General features: G+C 45.6%; 1 long non-coding RNA gene across 1 annotated transcript; it reads right to left on the reverse strand.

The window, feature by feature from the left end:
* Nucleotides 1-2616: 2616 nt before the first annotated feature.
* On the reverse strand, nt 2617-17951 carry LOC142281388 (uncharacterized). The gene is made up of 2 exons (XR_012743481.1): nt 16322-17951; nt 2617-3286 (listed from the first exon to the last, which is right to left on the reverse strand). It is a non-coding gene; the product is annotated as an uncharacterized LOC142281388 (long non-coding RNA).
* Between the last annotated feature and the right edge of the window lie 6 nt (nt 17952-17957).

The following is a 17957-nucleotide window of genomic DNA, read 5'->3' on the forward strand; positions in this document are numbered from 1 at the left end:
AAAAATAACGACATGGCCCCCTTGTTCACCTGATCTGAACCCCATAGAAAACCTGTGGTCCCTCATAAAATGTAATATCTACAGGGAGGGAAAACAGTACACCTCTCGGAACAGTGTCTGAGAGCCTGTGGTGGCTGCTGCACGCAATGATCGTAAATAGATCAAGCAACTGACAATCTATGGATGGTAGGCTGTTGAGCATCATCAGAAAGAAAGGTGGCTATATTGGTCACTAATTTTTGGGGGGGTTTGTTTTTGCATGTCAGAAATGTTTATTTCTAAATTCTGTGCAGTTATATTGGTTTACCTTGTGAAAATAAAAACAAGTGAGATTGGAATATATTTGGTTTTATTAAGTTGCCTAATAATTCTGCACAGTAATAGTTACCTGATATCCTCCTAAGATAGACAAAACTAAAAAAAAAACAAAAAAAAAAAAAAAACACTCCAACTTCCTAAAATATTAAGCTTTGATGTTTGAGTCTTTTGGGTTGATTAAGAATATAGTAGTTAATCAATAATAAAAAAAAATCCTCTAAAATACAACTTGCTTAATAATTCTGCACACAGTGTAGTCTTCAGGTCAGTATGACTGCTGAGATACAAGATTTATAGCTTGATTTATTTTTTAAGGTTTGGCTACTATCATGCTAAAAAAACTTTTGTTTTTGCTAAATAACTTTTGGGGTTTTTTTGCATCACTGAATTTGTAGGCTACAGTTTTTTATTTTTCTGATAACAGTCATGTGAGGGTTTGTTTTTTGTTTGGGATGAGTTGGAGTCTATATTGGTAACATTTTTTGCCACAATATATATTTTTTTTAACACTTTCAATTCTGCTTTTTGTGAGGCAGAAATCAACAAGAACCACCAATTCAGGATTATATTTTTTTATGCTGTTAACAGAGTCATAAAAGCAATGAGACCGGTTTATTTTTTGGGTCAGTGTGATCACAGTGGTACCACATTCATATTATGTATGCATTTTTAATGTTTTACTGGTTTTGCTCCTTTTTCTAGAAAATATCGTTTTTGCATTGCTGTATTCTGAGAGCTATAGCTTTATTTTTTTGCTGATGGAGGTGTATGACAGCTTGTTTTTATTTGAGGGACAAGATGCCTTTTTTTAGTGATACATTTTAATTATATATGACTTTTTGACTGTTTTATTCAACTTTTTTGTGAGCTGTATAATGACAGTTTTTGCTACTTTTTTTATAATTTTTTACGTTGTTTATTGAAGAGGTTAACTAGTGTGACAGTTTGATAGATCTGGATGTTCTGGATGTGGTGATACCAGAAATGTGTACTTTGTTTATTTTTTTTCATATATTTTCTGGGGGGGGTTAAATATTTTTAAAAAAAATGTAAAACTTTGTTTTCTACTTTTTTACTTAATCCCTATATGCGACATTAACTTTTATTACTGAGATTGCTGGTATAATATATTGCAATGTACAAGCATTGCAATACCTTAAATCTGTCAGTGCTGCACTGACACAAGCCTCTCAAGATCATGCTCCTGGCATGGTCTAACAGGCTTGCTATAGATGGCTAACCAGGAGGTGACCTTGGGTTGCCATGGCAACAATCGGGCTCCCATGATCCCATTGTGGGAGTCACGCTACCAGCCTCCTAAATGTTGTGATCATTACTGATCACAGCACTTAAGAGGCTGACAGCTGTGCCTGGCTGCAACAGACGGAGCTTGGCTATAACCTATGCCGAGCTCCCTGCGGGAATAGTGCGGACACCACACTTGTACCCGCATGATCACCATGATGTACATTTACGATATTTTGCGGGAACCCTTTCCCAGCCATGATATAAAAGTACATCAAATGTTGTGAAGGGATTAGAGGGGATATCCCACAAAAAAGTTGATTTTAATCAATAGATCTTTGAATAATAATTTCCATAATTGGACGAGTTTAAAAACAATGAGCCTGTGCTGAGATAATCTTCTAAATGTGTCCCTGCTATGTACTGTGTAATTGCTGTGTCTGACCGTACAGGCACACAGCCTGATCATACATCTCCTGGGAAAGGGAGGAAGTAAAAAAAGTATACAGACGTTCCAGCATGGTATCGCAAATTATTCATTCTTTGAGGTAAAACATTTTTTAACAACAGGCAGCGAAATGATTTACCTCACAAAAAGAATCAGATGTGGCTCCCATGCTGTAATATCTGTATACTCTCTTTTGCATCCACCCCTGCCCAGTAGATGTGGTATGATTAGACCATGTTCCTGTAGAGTCATACATGGCCATTACACAGCACATAGTAGGGACACATATCAGCATAGGAACATTTTTTTTTTTTTTTTTTTTTTTTAAACACATCCAATTGTAGAACCTGTTATTCCAAAATCTATTGACTAAAATCAACTTTACAATTAACGGTTTGTGGAAAAATCCCTTTAACACTATATTTATGAAAGGAATTTAGAGCTCGGTATCGGACAACTCTTTGGCCATTATAAAGATATGTTGTGAAATTAAACAGTACATAATCTTGGATACTAGAAACGGATCATCACTTCAGGGTAATCCACTTTAATAATAATAATGTGTGTGCATGTGTTACAAGTCTGTTGCATAGTAAGAATACAAGTTCCATAAAAATACTTTAATGACCATTTATTATATGCAAAAAGTTAAATACAACCAAGGTCTGATTGTCAAATAATTAAAAAAAAATCATTAATGTTAAATGTTTTTTCTTTTCAGTCACTTAAAATATTTTGAGCACGAAGATTTATTAGATGAAGAGCTGATGAAAATTAAGACATTGATCAAAGTTAGCTGTTGTCAAACACTAGACAAAACAGAAAAAAAACAAACATAAAAGAAGTACAAAAAAAGGTCAAGTGCGGGCATAGGAAAACCAAATTACCTCCTCTGAGGTGGATACAGGTAACAAAAAACATGGAAAGGGATCATTTTCTTCCAGGATACAGTATGTTAAGGCATTTTGCATAATGTTACAGAAACACTGGGCCTCATTTATTATAACCGTCTAACAAAAAACCTTCGTCATGTTGCTATTAGCAACCAACCAGAACTAGCGTGGAGTTTCCTACTGGTTGCTTTGTAGAATAAGGGTGGCTTTTCTATTAGACAGTTTTGATAACTCTCCCCCGCTGACTCTTTGCATAGCTTGGGTGCTCTTCAGATGAAGATGTGCACTGGAATGCAGGATCTCTCGAGGAACCATTGAGCGAACTAGTCAGAGTCTTCATCATCAAGGTATTCTTCTGCATTGCTGGACGATCGTACCAGGTCTACCAAAATAAAGATGGAGGATGAAGAGTTACATAACATCTGCTGATAAATACCGAGCAGAGAGCTCATGAAATCAACACTGATTTTTACACTTTGTTTTTCCCTCTACTTCTTCCAACCGTCATTACTTCCTCATTTCTCCATCGTATAACCATACAAGGTCTTGTTTATTGCGGACAAATTGTGGGTTTGAATGGCAGCTTTTATTTTACCATATATTGTACTGAAAAATGGGAAACAGGAAATATGTATTAAAAAAAATAAAAAAGTTATGTCACCATTTTCTAGGTTCCATAACTTTTTTACCTTTCATTCGACAAGGGCTTGTTTTTAGCATAGTAAGTCGGCTTTATTTATTCGTACCATTTTAGAGTTCCTACAATGTTTTGGGTTTTCTTTATTGTATTTCTTTTTTAGGGGTTACTGAAGAATGGCAATTCTGGCATTTCACTTATTTGTTTGTTTTTGTACTGCATTTACTGAATAGATTAATCATATTACATATCGATAGATCGGACTGAATATTTTTTAATGTCTATTTTTAAAGAGGAAAAAAGTGAGTTATCCGACTTCTTATATGTTGATGTTTTTTAACCCTACGCAACCATAGGATTCTACCATAGAAAACAAGTGACCTAGCAGGCCTGCGAAGCCCCAGGTATGCGTTCTAGGGTTAATTTTTAAAGTCTTCATTTGCGCCTGCAGAGGAGGGCACTGAGTAGGATGATGTAGGACGCATGATCCATGATAAGCACCAGACCAAGACCAGTAATGCCCATTGGACCAGACAGGCCCATAGACAAGTATAATACAGTGCCTACAAGTAGTATTCACCCCTTGCAGATTTAGCAGGTTTACACATTCGGAATTAACTTGGCATTGTGACATTTGGACTGTAGATCAGCCTGGAAGTGTGAAATGCACTGCAGCAAAAAAGAATGTTATTTCTTTTTTTTTTTTTTTTAAATTGTGAAACGTTTATTCAGAGGGTCATTTATTATTCAACCCCTCAAACCACAATAATTCTGTTTGGTTCCCCTAAAGTATTAAGAAGTATTTCAGGCACAAAGAACAATGAGCTTCACATGTTTGGATTAATTATCTCTTTTTTCAGCCTTTTCTGACTATTTAAGACCCTCCCCAAACTTGTGAACAGCACTCATACTTGGTCAACATGGGAAAGACAAAAGGAGCATTCCAAGGCCATCAGAGACAAGATCGTGGAGGGTCACAAGGCTGGCAAGGGGTACAAAACCCTTTCCAAGGAGTTGGGCCTACCTGTCTCCACTGTTGGGAGCATCATCCAGAAGTGGAAGGCTTATGGAACTACTGTTAGCCTTCCACAACCTGGACAGCCTTTGAAAGTTTCCACCCGTGCCGAGGCCAGGCTTGTCCGAAGAGTCAAGGCTAACCCAAGGACAACAAGGAAGGAGCTCCGGGAAGATCTCATGGCAGTGGGGACATTGGTTTCAGTCAATACCACAAGTAACGTACTCCACTGCAATGGTCTCCGTTCCAGACGAGCCCGTAAGGTACCTTTACTTTCAAAGTGTCATGTCAAGGCTCGTCTACAGTTTGCTCATGATCACTTGGAGGACTCTGAGACAGACTGGTTCAAGGTTATCTGGTCTGATGAGACCAAGATCGAGATCTTTGGTGCCAACCACACACGTGACGTTTGGAGACTGGATGGCACTGCATACGACCCCAAGAATACCATCCCTACAGTCAAGCATTGTGGTCGCAGCATCATGCTGTGGGACTGTTTCTCAGCCAAGGGGCCTGGCCATCTGGTCCGCATCCATGGGAAGATGGATAGCACGGCCTACCTGAAGATTTTGGCCAAGAACCTCCGCTCCTTCATCAAGGATCTTATGATGGAAGATGAAATGACGACCCAACAAGACAACGACCCAAAGCACACAGCCAAGAAAACCAAGGCCTGGTTCAAGAGGGAAAAAATCAAGGTGTTTCCAGTGGCCTAGTCAGTCTCCTGACCTTAACCCAATTGAAAACTTGTGGAAGGAGCTCAAGATTAAAGTCCACATGAGACACCCAAAGAACCTAGATAACTTGGAGAAGATCTGCATGGAGGAGTGGGCCAAGATAACTCCAGAGACCTGTGCCGGCCTGATCAGGTCTTATAAAAGACGATTATTAGCTGTAATTGCAAACAAGGGTTATTCCACAAAATATTAAACCTAGGGGTTGAATAATAATTGACCCACACTTTTATGTTGAAAATTTATTAAAATTTAACTGAGCAACATAACTTGTTGGTTTGTAAGATTTATGCATCTGTTAATAAATCCTGCTCTTGTTTGAAGTTTGCAGGCTCTAACTTATTTGCATCTTATCAAACCTGCTAAATCTGCAGGGGGTTGAATACTACTTGTAGGCACTGTATATACAGAATACTAGAATGCTGTATGTAAGGGCTTAAACTAGCAGGGGTTCCCAACTCCAGTCCTCAAGGGCCACCAACAGTCCATGTTTTCAGGATTTCCTTAGTATGTCACAGGTGATTGAATTATCACCTGTGCAATCCAAAGAAATCCTGAAAGAAATCCTGAAAAGATGGACTGTTGGTGGCCCTTGAGGACTGGAGTTGGGAACCTCTGGATAGGTATTGGCCCCACTTTGTTTGGGGGAAAAAAAACAAAAAAACAGGTGACCGGTTCCCTTTAACTGTAAAACTGCTTTAAAGGCCCTGTGCGCACTAGAAAATGGAATTTTCTTAAGAAAATTCCGCAGTCTCTGAAAGATTACCGCATGTGTAGTAAAAAACTGCAGCAAACCGCACCCGAAAACCGCAAGCGGTTTTACCGTGGTTTGTCGCACATTTTCCGCAGGTTGTTCCCTGTGGGTTTTTTTGCCATTATATATGGCAAAAACCGCAGGTACCTGCGGAAAAGAAGTGACATGCACATTCTTTTTGCTGCAGAAATTCTGCAGCAAAACCGGTAGGGGAAAAAAAAAAAACCGCAGTGTGCGCACACCATTTTTTTTTACCATAGGTTTTGCTGGGGAATGACTGCAGAAAGGTTATGAACATTTTCTGCAGCAATTCATGCAGCAAAACCATGGAAAAAAACCGCAGCGTGTGCACAAGGCCTTAAAGCAAAAAAAAAAATGCATGAAAGATTCTGCAGACAGACATTCCCTACCAACAGAGTTACTGAACGTATATTTTTATTGCAGCATTCCACTACACTTTTAGGCTTTGTGCGCACTGGAAAATGGAATTTTCTCAAGAAAATTCCGCAAACACTGAAAGATTACCGCACCCGCGGTAAAAAACCGCGGCAAACCGCACCCGAAAACCGCATGCGGTTTGCCGCAGCTGTACCACGGTATTGTTCGCGGTATTGCCGCGTGCAGGTTGGTACATGTGCTTTAATGCATTCAATGCAATAAAGCATATTGAAGAAAAAAAAATTTCCTTAGATAGCAGATAGATAAATAGATAGATAGAAGAATAGATAGAGAGATAGAGGGATAGACAGAGTCCCTGTGAGCACACGCTGCATTTCTCACGGTCGGTAGTGAGTTCACATTACCAGCCGTGGGAAATGCCCTGTGGTTACCTCTCTGCTGTCTCGCTGCGAGGCTGCATTCATTCAGTGCTGTGTCAGTCGTGGCTGGATGCAAGCATGGCAGGACGTGGATTACGCCGGAGCTGTGTGTTTCGGGGGGGTTAATAAACGGGTGAACCAGGAGCTTTTTTGTGTTTTATTTAAAATAAAGGATTTTTCGGTGTGTGTGTTTTTTCACTTTACTTACCGGTTGATCATGTCAGCTGTCTCATAGACGCTGCCATGATCAAGCCTGGACTTAGTGGCGGCGATCCGTCGCCATTAACTCCTTATTACCTGGATCGCCACCGCATCACAGCATCTAGAAGAGCTGGGGACACTCCCGTACTGCCGCATAATGCATGCGACAGTCCCGGGGCAGCTGCGGCTGATATTCTCGGCTGCGGGAGGTGGAATGGAGGCGGGGGACAGAAACCCTGCCCCTCGCCCTCCACAGCCTGAGAATACCGGGCCACCGCTGTGTGCTTACCTCGGCTGGAAGGTAAAAAATGGCGGAGCCCACGTGTTTTTTTTTCTATATTTCCGTTTGCTTTCTATGTGTATTCTATAGGTCTGTGTCTGTGTTCTATGTCTGTGTCTGTGATGTGTGTGTTTACTCTCTGCTCCGCTTCCTCTTCCTGTCATAACGACATCACTGCAGCAGGCAGCGATGTACATTACCGCAGGTAAACCGCGAAATACCGGAGGGAATAACGCAGGAAAACGCAATGAACCGCACAGAATTTGCTGCCTGCGTTATTCCCTGCGGGATTTCACGATTACATTGCAGTCAATGGAGTGAAATCCCCCAGCGACGTGCGGAAAAAGAAGTGACATGCAATTGTTTTTGCTGCGGGAATCCTGCAGCAAAACATGCAGCTGTCAAATTCCGCATAGTGCGCACAGGATTTTTTTTTTTCTATAGGTTTTGCTGGCGATTCACTGCAGAGATGTTATGAACATTTTCTGCAGCGAAACATGCAGCAAAACCGCAGGAAATCCGCGGGAAAAACCGGTAAGTGCGCACAGGGCCTTAGGATGTACACAGAAAACACTGAAAAGAGTTAATCAATTCTATGTAAAAACGAGTTGCTGCGCTTCTGTTCACTTTTTTTCAGCAGTTATTATAAAAACAAAAAAAAAAGAAACACAAAACGCCCAGGGCTTAAGGGGTTACTTAAGCCCCCGAGGGTTTTGCGGGATTTTTTGTCTTTTTTTTTCTCTCTTCTGAGAGATGTAACTTTTTAATTTTTCCGTCAATCTTGCCATATGAGGGCTTGTTTTTTCCAGGCCAAGTTGTAGTTTTAAATTAAACCATAAGTTTTACCATATAGTGTACTGGAAAGCAGCAAAAAAATTTCAAGTGTGGAAAAACTACAAAAAAAAGTGTGATTGCACAATAGTTATTTTATTCACCATGTTGACTATATGGTAAACTGATGTGTCAGTGTGATGCCTCAGGTCGGTGAGAGTTTGTAGACACCAGACATGAATAGGTTTACTTGTATCTAAAGGCCCCGTCACACTAAGCAACATCACTAGCAACATCGCTGCGAACGAACAACTTTTGTGACGTTGCTAGCGATGTTGCTGTGTGTGACATCCAGCAACAACCTGGCCCCTGCTGTGAGGTCGCTGGTTGTTGCTGAATGTCCTGGGCCGTTTTTTAGTTGTTGCTGTCCCGCTGTGAAGCACAGATCGCTGTGTGTGACAGCGAGACAGCAACAACTAAATGTGCAGGCAGCAGGAGCCGGCTTCTGCGGAGGCTGGTAGCCACAGTAAATATCGGGTAACCAAGAAGCCCTGTCCTTGGTTACCCGATATTTACCTTCGTTACCAGCCTCCGCCGCTCTCACTGTCAGTGCCGGCTCCTGCTCTGTGCACATGTAGCTGCAGGACACATCGGGTTAATTAACCCGATGTGTGCTGTAGCTAGGAGAGCAGGGAGCCAGCGCTAAGCATTGTGCGCTGCTCCCTGCTCTGTGCACATTTAGCTGCAGCACACATCGGGTAATTAACCCCATGTGTGCTGTAACTAGGAGAGCAGGGAGCCAGCGCTCAGTGTGCGCTGCTCCCTGTTCTCTGCACGTGTAGCTCCGTGCGCTGGTAACCAAGGTAAATATCGGGTTGGTTACCCGATATTTACCTTAGTTACCAAGCGCAGCATCTTCCACGCGGCGCTGGGGGCTGGTCACTGGTTGCTGGTGAGCTCACCAGCAACTCGTGTAGCCACGCTCCAGCGATCCCTGCCAGGTCAGGTTGCTGGTGGGATCGCTGGAGCGTCGCAGTGTGACATCTCACCAGCAACCTCCTAGCAACTTACCAGCGATCCCTATCGTTGTTGGGATCGCTGGTAAGTTGCTTAGTGTGACTGGACCTTAAGGGTTAAAAAAAATTCTCAAGTTTGTCCAAAAAAAAGTGGCTCACGTTTTGCGCAATTTTGCAAAACCCGTAGCGTTCTCATTTTTCTGAATCTAAGGCTCATTGACTGCTTTTTTTTTCCGTCTCGAGCTAACATTTTTAACAGTACCATTTTTGCGAAAATGCTACGTTTTGATTGCCTGTTATTGCATTTTGCGCAAAATTTGCGGTGACCAAAAAAAAGAGAATTTTGTTTACTTACCGTAAATTTTTCTTATAGTTCCGTATTGGGAGACCCAGACCATGGGTGTTTAGCTTCTACCTCTGGAGGACACACAAAGTACTACACTTAAAAGTGTAGCTCCTCCCCCTGAGCTTATACACCCCCTGGTGAGCAGACCCAGCCAGTTTAGTGCAAAAGCTGAAGGAGAATAGCCACCCACAAGTAGAACAGAGCAATAGCCGGAACAACTGGAAACTCTGTCCACGACAACAGCCGGTGATAACACGCGGAACAAGAAAAGTGCCAACAGGCAACAGGGAGGGTGCTGGGTCTCCCATTACGAAACTATAAGAAAAAGAATTTACGGTAAGTAAACAAAATTCTCTTTTTCTCTATCGTTCCTATGGGAGACCCAGACCATGGGACGTTCCAAAGCAGTCCCTGGGTGGGAAATAAACCGAAAAAAGGCAAGAAGTAGGCAGAACCTAACTTCACAAATGGGCGACAGCCGCCTGAAGGATGCGTCTGCCCAAGTTCGCATCTGCCGAAGCATGAGCATGCACTTGGTAGTGCTTCGAAAAGGTATGCAGGCTAGTCCAAGTGGCAGCCTGACAGACTTGTTGAGCCGTAGCCTGGTGCCTGAAAGCCCAAGAGGCACCAACAGCTCTGGTCGAATGTGCCTTGATCCCCGACGGGGGAGGCACCTGAGAACTCTGGTAGGCGTCCGAAATGGTCGATCTGATCCAACGGGCTAAGGTCGGCTTAGAAGCAGAGAGACCCTTGCGCCGACCTGTGGTTAGCACAAAAAGAGAAGTGCACCGCCTAATAGAAGCGGTGCGAGACACATAGATCCGGAGCGCCCGCACCAGATCCAGAGTATGCAGCGCTTTTTCAAAGCGATGAACAGGAGCCGGACAAAAGGAAGGTAGGGTAATGTCCTGGTTAAGGTGGAAAGGGGAGACCACCTTAGGAAGAAAGTCCGGAGTCGGACGGAGAACCACCTTGTCTTGATGAAACACTAAAAAAGGTGACTCCGAAGAGAGCGCGGCCAAATCAGAGACTCTCCTGAGGGAAGTTATGGCCACCAGAAAAGCCACTTTCTGAGAAAGACGATGCAAAGAGACCTTCCTAAGAGGCTCAAAGGGGGGGTTTCTGCAAAACGGTAAGGCGGAATGATATGAGACGCGCCCTGCATGAAGGTGCAGACCTGAGCCAGCCGAGCGAGACGCCGCTGGAACAGTACTGACAGAGCTGAGACTTGTCCCTTGAGAGAGTTGAGGGACAGTCCTAGCTGCAGACCGGACTGTAGAAAAGACAGAAGGGTCGGCAAGGAGAATGGCCAAGGAGGATGGTCAGTAGAGCGACACCATGACAGGAAAATTTTCCAAGTCCTGTGATAGATCTTAGCGGAGGAAGACTTACGGGCCCGAGTCATAGTGGAGATGACTTCAGGAGGAATACCAGAAGCCGTCAAGAGCCACGCCGTCAATTTGAGAGCCGCAGAATTCAGGCGGAAGAACGGACCTTGTGAGAGTAGGTCTGGACGGTCCGGGAGATGCCACGGCATCTCTACGGACAGATGAAGCAGGTCTGGATACCAAGGTCGCCTGGGCCAGTCCGGTGCAATGAGGATGACTCGACAGCCCTCCATTCTGATCTTGCGCAGAACTCTGGGCAAGAGAGCTAGAGGGGGAAACACGTAGGACAGACGAAACTGGGACCAGTCCTGAACCAGTGCGTCCGCGGCGAATGCCTGAGGGTCGTGGGAGCGAGCCACGTAAACGGGAACCTTGTTGTTGTGACGGGATGTCATTAGGTCCACGTCCGGGGTGCCCCATTTGCGGCAGATTGACTGGAACACTGCCGGGTGCAGGGACCACTCGCCACCGTCCACGGTTTGACGGCTGAGATAATCTGCCTCCCAGTTTTCCACGCCTGGGATGTGGACTGCGGATATGGTGGACTTGGAGTCCTCCGCCCATTGAAGGATGCGTTGTACCTCCAACATTGCTAGACGGCTGCGTGTCCCGCCTTGGTGATTGATGTAGGCAACCGCTGTCGCGTTGTCTGACTGGACTCGAATGTGCCTGCCCGCCAACGGGTGGTGAAAAGCTAGGAGAGCTAGAAGCACGGCTCTGGTTTCCAGCACATTGATTGGAAGGGCTGACTCGGACGGAGTCCAAGTGCCCTGCGCTCTGTGGTGGAGATATACCGCTCCCCAGCCGGATAGACTGGCATCCGTGGTGAGAATCAGCCAGGACGGGGCCAGGAAGGAGCGTCCCTGGGACAGGGAGAGAGGCCGAAGCCACCACTGAAGAGAGCTCCTGGTTTGTGGCGACAGAGCCATTAACCTGTGTAAGGAGGAAGGCCGCTTGTCCCAACAGCGGAGAATGTCCAGCTGCAGGGGACGCAGATGGAACTGGGAAAAGGGAACAGCCTCCATTGACGCCACCATTTGACCCAGCACCTGCATCAGACGCCTGAGGGTATAACAGCGGGGCCTCAGCAGAGAGCGCACCGCCAGTTGGAGGGACTGCTGTTTGACTAAGGGCAACTTCACAAGTGCCGGCAAAGTCTCGAACTGCATCCCTAGGTACGTGAGACTCTGGGTCGGAGTTAGAGTGGATTTGGGCAGATTAGCCCAATTCGGGTGGCTGGTCAGAGTGGCGAGAGTGAGCGAGACACTCCGCTCACAGTCTGCGCTGGATGAAGCCTTGACTAGAAGGTCGTCCAGGTAAGGAATCACTGCCAACCCCTGTAGGTGCAGAACCGCAATCACTGCTGCCATGACCTTGGTGAATACCCGAGGGGCTGTGGCCAACCCGAAAGGGAGAGCCACAAATTGGAAATGATCTTCTCCGATTGCAAAACGTAGCCAACGCTGGTGTGAAACTGCAATTGGCACATGCAGATAGGCATCTCTGATGTCGATGGACGCCAGGAAATCCCCTTGGGTCATTGAGGCAATGACTGATCTGAGAGACTCCATGCGAAAGTGACGCACCTGAACATGCTTGTTGAGAAGCTTGAGATCCAGGATGGGCCGGAAGGTACCGTCCTTTTTGGGAACTAGGAAGAGATTTGAGTAGAAACCTCTGAACCGTTCCAGAGCGGGAACCGGTACAATTACTCCATTGGCCTGCAAGGCTGCCACGGCCTGTGAGAAGGCGGCGGCCTTGGAGCAGGGAGGAGTTGAGAGAAAAAAATCTGTTTGGCGGACTGGAAGAGAATTCTATCCTGTAGCCGTGGGAGATGATATCTCTCACCCACTGATCGGAGACGTGTTGAAACCAAGCGTCGCCAAAGTGGGAGATCCTGCCACCGACTAAGGACATTGCTGGAGCGGGCAGATAGTCACGAGGAGGCTGCCTTAGTGGCAGCAGCTCCTGCGGTCTTCTGTGGACGCGCTTTTGGGCGCCAGTTGGATTTCTGGTCCTTGGCTGAGTTAGCGGACGAGGCCGAAGGCTTACAGGACGACCAGTTGGAGGAACGAAAGGAGCGAAACCTCGACTGATTCCTACCCTGGGCAGGTTTACTGGCTTTGGTTTGTGGCATGGAAGTACTCTTCCCGCCAGTTGCTTCCTTAATAATTTCATCCAGCTGTTCTCCGAACAGCCAAAACCCAGCAAAAGGGAGCCCAGCAAGGTACTTCTTTGAAGAAGCATCTGCCTTCCACTCTCGAAGCCACAAGATTCTGCGGATAGCGAGGGAATTAGCCGAAGCCACCGCAGTGCGGTGAGAAGCCTCTAGCATGGCTGACATGGCATAGGATGAAAAGGCCGAAGCTTGGGAACTTAAGGCATCCATTTCGGGCATAGATTCCTTGGTGAGGGAATGCATCTCCTCTAGAGAAGCAGAGATGGCTTTGAGAGCCCACACTGCTGCAAAAGTCGGAGAAAACGCGGCCCCCGCCGCTTCATACACGGATTTGGCCAGAAGGTCAATCTGGCGGTCAGTGGAATCCTTAAGGGAAGTGCCATCAGCCAACGGTCCGGGCTGCGAGCCTAGACACCGGAGGGTCTACCTTTGGGGAGGGAGCCCACTCCTTGACCACCTCAGGTGGAAAGGGAAAACGGTCATCAGAACCACGCTTTGGGAAGCGTTTGTCAGGACAGGCCCTGGGTTTGGTCACAGCGGCCTGAAAACTGGAGTGGTTAAAGAACACACTCTTTGCTTTCTTAGGCAAGGTAAACTAGTGCTTTTCTGTTTCTGCCAGAGAGGGTTGCTCCTCTGATACTGGCGGATTGAGATCCAGTACAGAATTAATAGAAGCAATCAAGTCACTAAGATCTGAGTCACTTTCGGACAGATCAATGGGGTACATGGAGTTAGCCTCCGAGCCCCCTGTAAAGGCATCCTCCTCATCCTGCGAGTCAGCTCTGGAATCAGAGCCACGGGAGGAGGAGGGAGAGGGAACCCTGCGTCTCTTCTTAGGAGGAAGGGGTCTGGGCCCTGATGATGAATCCTCTGTGAGCTCCGGTCCTGAGAGACCCCTAGCAGCAGAGGCACCCTGTGAAGGGGGCTGATGCATATTCATCAGAGTCCTGGACAGAAGTCCCATGGACTCAGCAAAGGACCGGGAGATAGACCTAGAAAAGGATTCTACCCAAGCCGGGGGTTCAGCCGCAGGAGCAGCCTAAGAGATCACTGGGGGTGAGACTCCAGGCTGTGGCACCGCCAAGTTAGAGCAGGCATCACAATGTGGAAAGGTGCTCGGTTCAGGCAGCAGGAGCTTACATGCAGCGCATACAGCATAAAGCTTTGGGGCCTTGCTCCTCGTGTGAGACATGCTGCTGGAGTGGGGGCTCTGCCAGAGAATGACCCCCAGAGAGTATATACATATGACTGATCGCAAAGAGAACGCTGAAAAAATGGCCGCCGGAGTGAAGAGAGGGGGCGGGACTTGCTTGAGGAGCGGGATCTGGAGGGCCATTGAGACCTACAGGGGAGGGGACACACACTGCAGTGGGGAGTGTCCCTCCCCTGTACAGAACAGCCGCCGGGAGGAGCCAAGCCTGTCCCTCTGCATGAGTGACATGCGAGGGCAGTGAAACAGAAACTAGGCCTCCGGTGAAGCCGGGGCCTAAATTTGAGCAGCGCGGCCGACGCGCAGGCACCATCGGCGCGGTTCTCAGGCGACAGCTAGAGAACCCGCCGGAAATGTCAGTAACCATAATAAGCACACTCTCCCCCAACAATAAAGTACAGGGACCCCGAAATATAAACGTCTCAGGTACTTAGCTTCTGAGACGCAGGGCCAGGTCCCTGTGGATGAGCGCTCCGTTCCAGCAGGGTCCTGAAGGGCTGCGGATGGAGACCGGTCTCCTGCCAAGCATGGAGACCGTGCTGGCTCCCACTTCAAGCCAGAGCCCAGGAGGGATGGTGAAGGACCACGGCATGTAAGGCTCCAGCCTAAGAATCAACCTTACAACACCGTCGACACAGTGGGGTGAGAAGGGACATGCCAGGGGTCAAGACATGGACCCCACTCTTCAAACTCGTTTCAAAAGGAAAAAATCATATGAGAATACATGTGTGGATGTATGCCTCCTGAACACAAAGCGATAAACTGGCTGGGTCTGCTCACCAGGGGGTGTATAAGCTCAGGGGGAGGAGCTACACTTTTAAGTGTAGGTACTTTGTGTGTCCTCCAGAGGTAGAAGCTAAACACCCATGGTCTGGGTCTCCCATAGGAACGATAAAGAAAATTTAATTTTTGCGTTTGGAAATTATTTTGCCGCTACGCCGTATACTGATCAGATTAATTGATTTTAGATTTTGATAGATCGGGCATTCCTGAATGCAGTGATACCAAATGGGTGTATATATTTTTTTTTTAACCCTTTAATTTTCAATGGGGTTTGAAAAGGGGGTGATTTGAACTTTTATTTTTTTTTACATTTTTAAAACTTTTTTTTAACTTTTTTTTTTTATTGTACTAGGTCCTTTAGGGGGACTATATAGATCAGCTGTCTGATCGCTCTGCCATATCTCCAGATCACAGCTACAGAGCTGAGATCTGCAGGTATGCTGCTTTACATTCAATGTCGGCACTATTCCGGCATTGAGAGCAAGTGATCACATGACCCTGTGCTACCAAGGCAACCACCGGAAGTCACGTGATCACGTCACTTGACTTCTGATGGGGGCAGGGCAAGTCATCGTAATGGCTGCACGCGTATACATCTCGCTGCCAGATTTTGGCAGCGAGATATGTAAAAGCTTAATAGTCGTGGGTGGAAGCGATTCCACTCGCAGGCAGACGTCAGCTGTCGAAATCAGCTGATATGTGCGTGGATTGCCGCGGACTGCTGGGATTAACCTCACATGATCCATAATGTACCCAGTACGTCATTGGTCGCGAAGGGGTTAAATGCTTCTGGATTATAAAAAACTCTGTACATTACAATATAAGTCACTGGGAAAACAGAAATGCCTAAACATCCTTTGGATCATTTTGCCATAGTTCTACCTTAAAAAAATGATAGTAGTTTCTCTATAATTCAATGGAGTGGGGGAAAAAAAAAAAAAAAACAGCTATACAAAGCAAAAGCCTTTTAGGAGAACCTGTTAAAAAAAAAAAAAAAAAAAGAACGCCAGTGGCCAAAACCATCAGAAAAACACTCAGGGGGATGAGAAAGTAAATGATGAAAAAGGCCATAGTTCCTAAAAAGTAACTACTTGAAAACCTCAATCCTTTTGTGTAGCATTGACAAAAAGCATGTTAAAATTGTCTGCACAAAAATAACCACAAAATAAAGTGGGGGGGGGGGGGAACAACACACCCTAAAAATAGTGAACAGAATTGGGATTAGAAGCATCTGTACAACAGAAGGATAAACATTTCAAGAACATAATGGACAGTGCTAACTTACCTTGTCCCTGTCTCTTTTTAAGCAGTGAGGCACATTGTGCGTTGGTGGCCATATCCAGAGCCAATTTTTTCTCATTATTCCTTAAATCTGTTCTTGCTCCTATAGAAACAATTCATGTAGATCAGAGGACACAGAGGTTTAATCTAGACCAAGCTCGGATCAATGTCACTTTACGGTTTGCTTTTTAGTCATTTTTCTGCCTGTGTGTTTTTCAACATTGTGTTTCTGGTGGCCAGTTTTTACGCTTTGGAAAAAGTACAAAAAAAACCCCTACTAAAATAGTAAATAAATGTATACTGAAGCCTGATATCCATATTATTTGATAAGTAGGTGCTTGGCAGCCTGATGCAAAATTGCATTGAGATACATATGTGGATAAAGTGCAAAGTGGTGATTTGCTAAAATGTAATTTTTCAGAAAAGTGCCTGAAAGTTGTTATTTCTTATACATCTTACCTAAATAGAAAACCAGATGCAGAAGAAGAGAGTTTGCCCGGTCCGTCTCTTTGCCCGGTCTGTCTCTGTCTGTGTCTCTGTCTTTTTATGTCTCTCTCTCTCTGTCAATCTCACCACCGACATCATATTACCTCACACATAAGCTTTTTATACTAACAGTTTATTTTGTTCTTATAGCAACCACCGACTGTTGCTATTAATAGCCTGTAGCTCCCACCTCCATTCAGTTTAATGGAGGCAGGATTTTGGAGAGTAACTGTAAAGCGCGGGGTTAATTTTCCCGCCAAAACACAGTCTATGATGTCCCTGAGTCACATGAGGAGTCTGGGCAAAATTTCGTGATCGTAAATGCGATGGTGCGAATTCCTTTAGCGGACACACACACACACAGAGCTTTATTTATTTATATATATATATATATAATGTGATAACACGCTCCGGGATCGCCTTTGCTGGGTTCAAAGGGCACGTATTCACCTCAGGCAGACAGCCGAATTCAAGGTGTAACTGACGCTTGGTCAGGTTTATTGCAGTGAAGCATAAACAAAAAGAAAAAAAAACACCAACAAAATAAATCCTTGCCTGTCCGGCACTAACTATACACGGTGTTATCCTAACTACCAACTGGAGGGCTTCTCCCTTCCAGCTAAACCATACAAACATCAGGCACTGCTCCTCACAAGTGTCTCCTACACAGACAGGCTTACTGTGTTCCCAGATGGAGAGCCTCCCCCAACTTCCCAGATTCCTTTTACCTCCGTCCTTCACCTCCCATTAATCCATTAGTAGCCAGGTGATCCTGGCCAGGCTAAGTCACATAGGACCGATACCGGGGTGAGATATACCTGCCCTCATCCACTAATCCCATATGAGTCTCACATATCCCCCCCCTCTGCTCAGACCACTGCAGCTGAGCAACAGCACCCACAAAACAGTGCACACGAGACAGGGCATCAGCATTCCCCATCCGCACCCCCGGGCGGTGCTCCACTGTAAAACGGTAGGCCTGAAGTGCAAGGAACCACCGGGTCACTCGGCCATTCCGTTCCCTATTCAAGTGCATCCACTTGAGAGGGGCATGGTCAGTGATCAGCCGGAACTTCCTTCCAATCAAATAATATTTAAGGGACTCTAGAGCCCACTTAATGGCTAAGCATTCTTTTTCCACTATGGCATAGTTG

The sequence above is a fragment of the Anomaloglossus baeobatrachus genome, unplaced genomic scaffold, assembly GCF_048569485.1.
Source record: "Anomaloglossus baeobatrachus isolate aAnoBae1 unplaced genomic scaffold, aAnoBae1.hap1 Scaffold_4742, whole genome shotgun sequence".
Lineage (NCBI taxonomy): Eukaryota > Metazoa > Chordata > Amphibia > Anura > Aromobatidae > Anomaloglossus > Anomaloglossus baeobatrachus.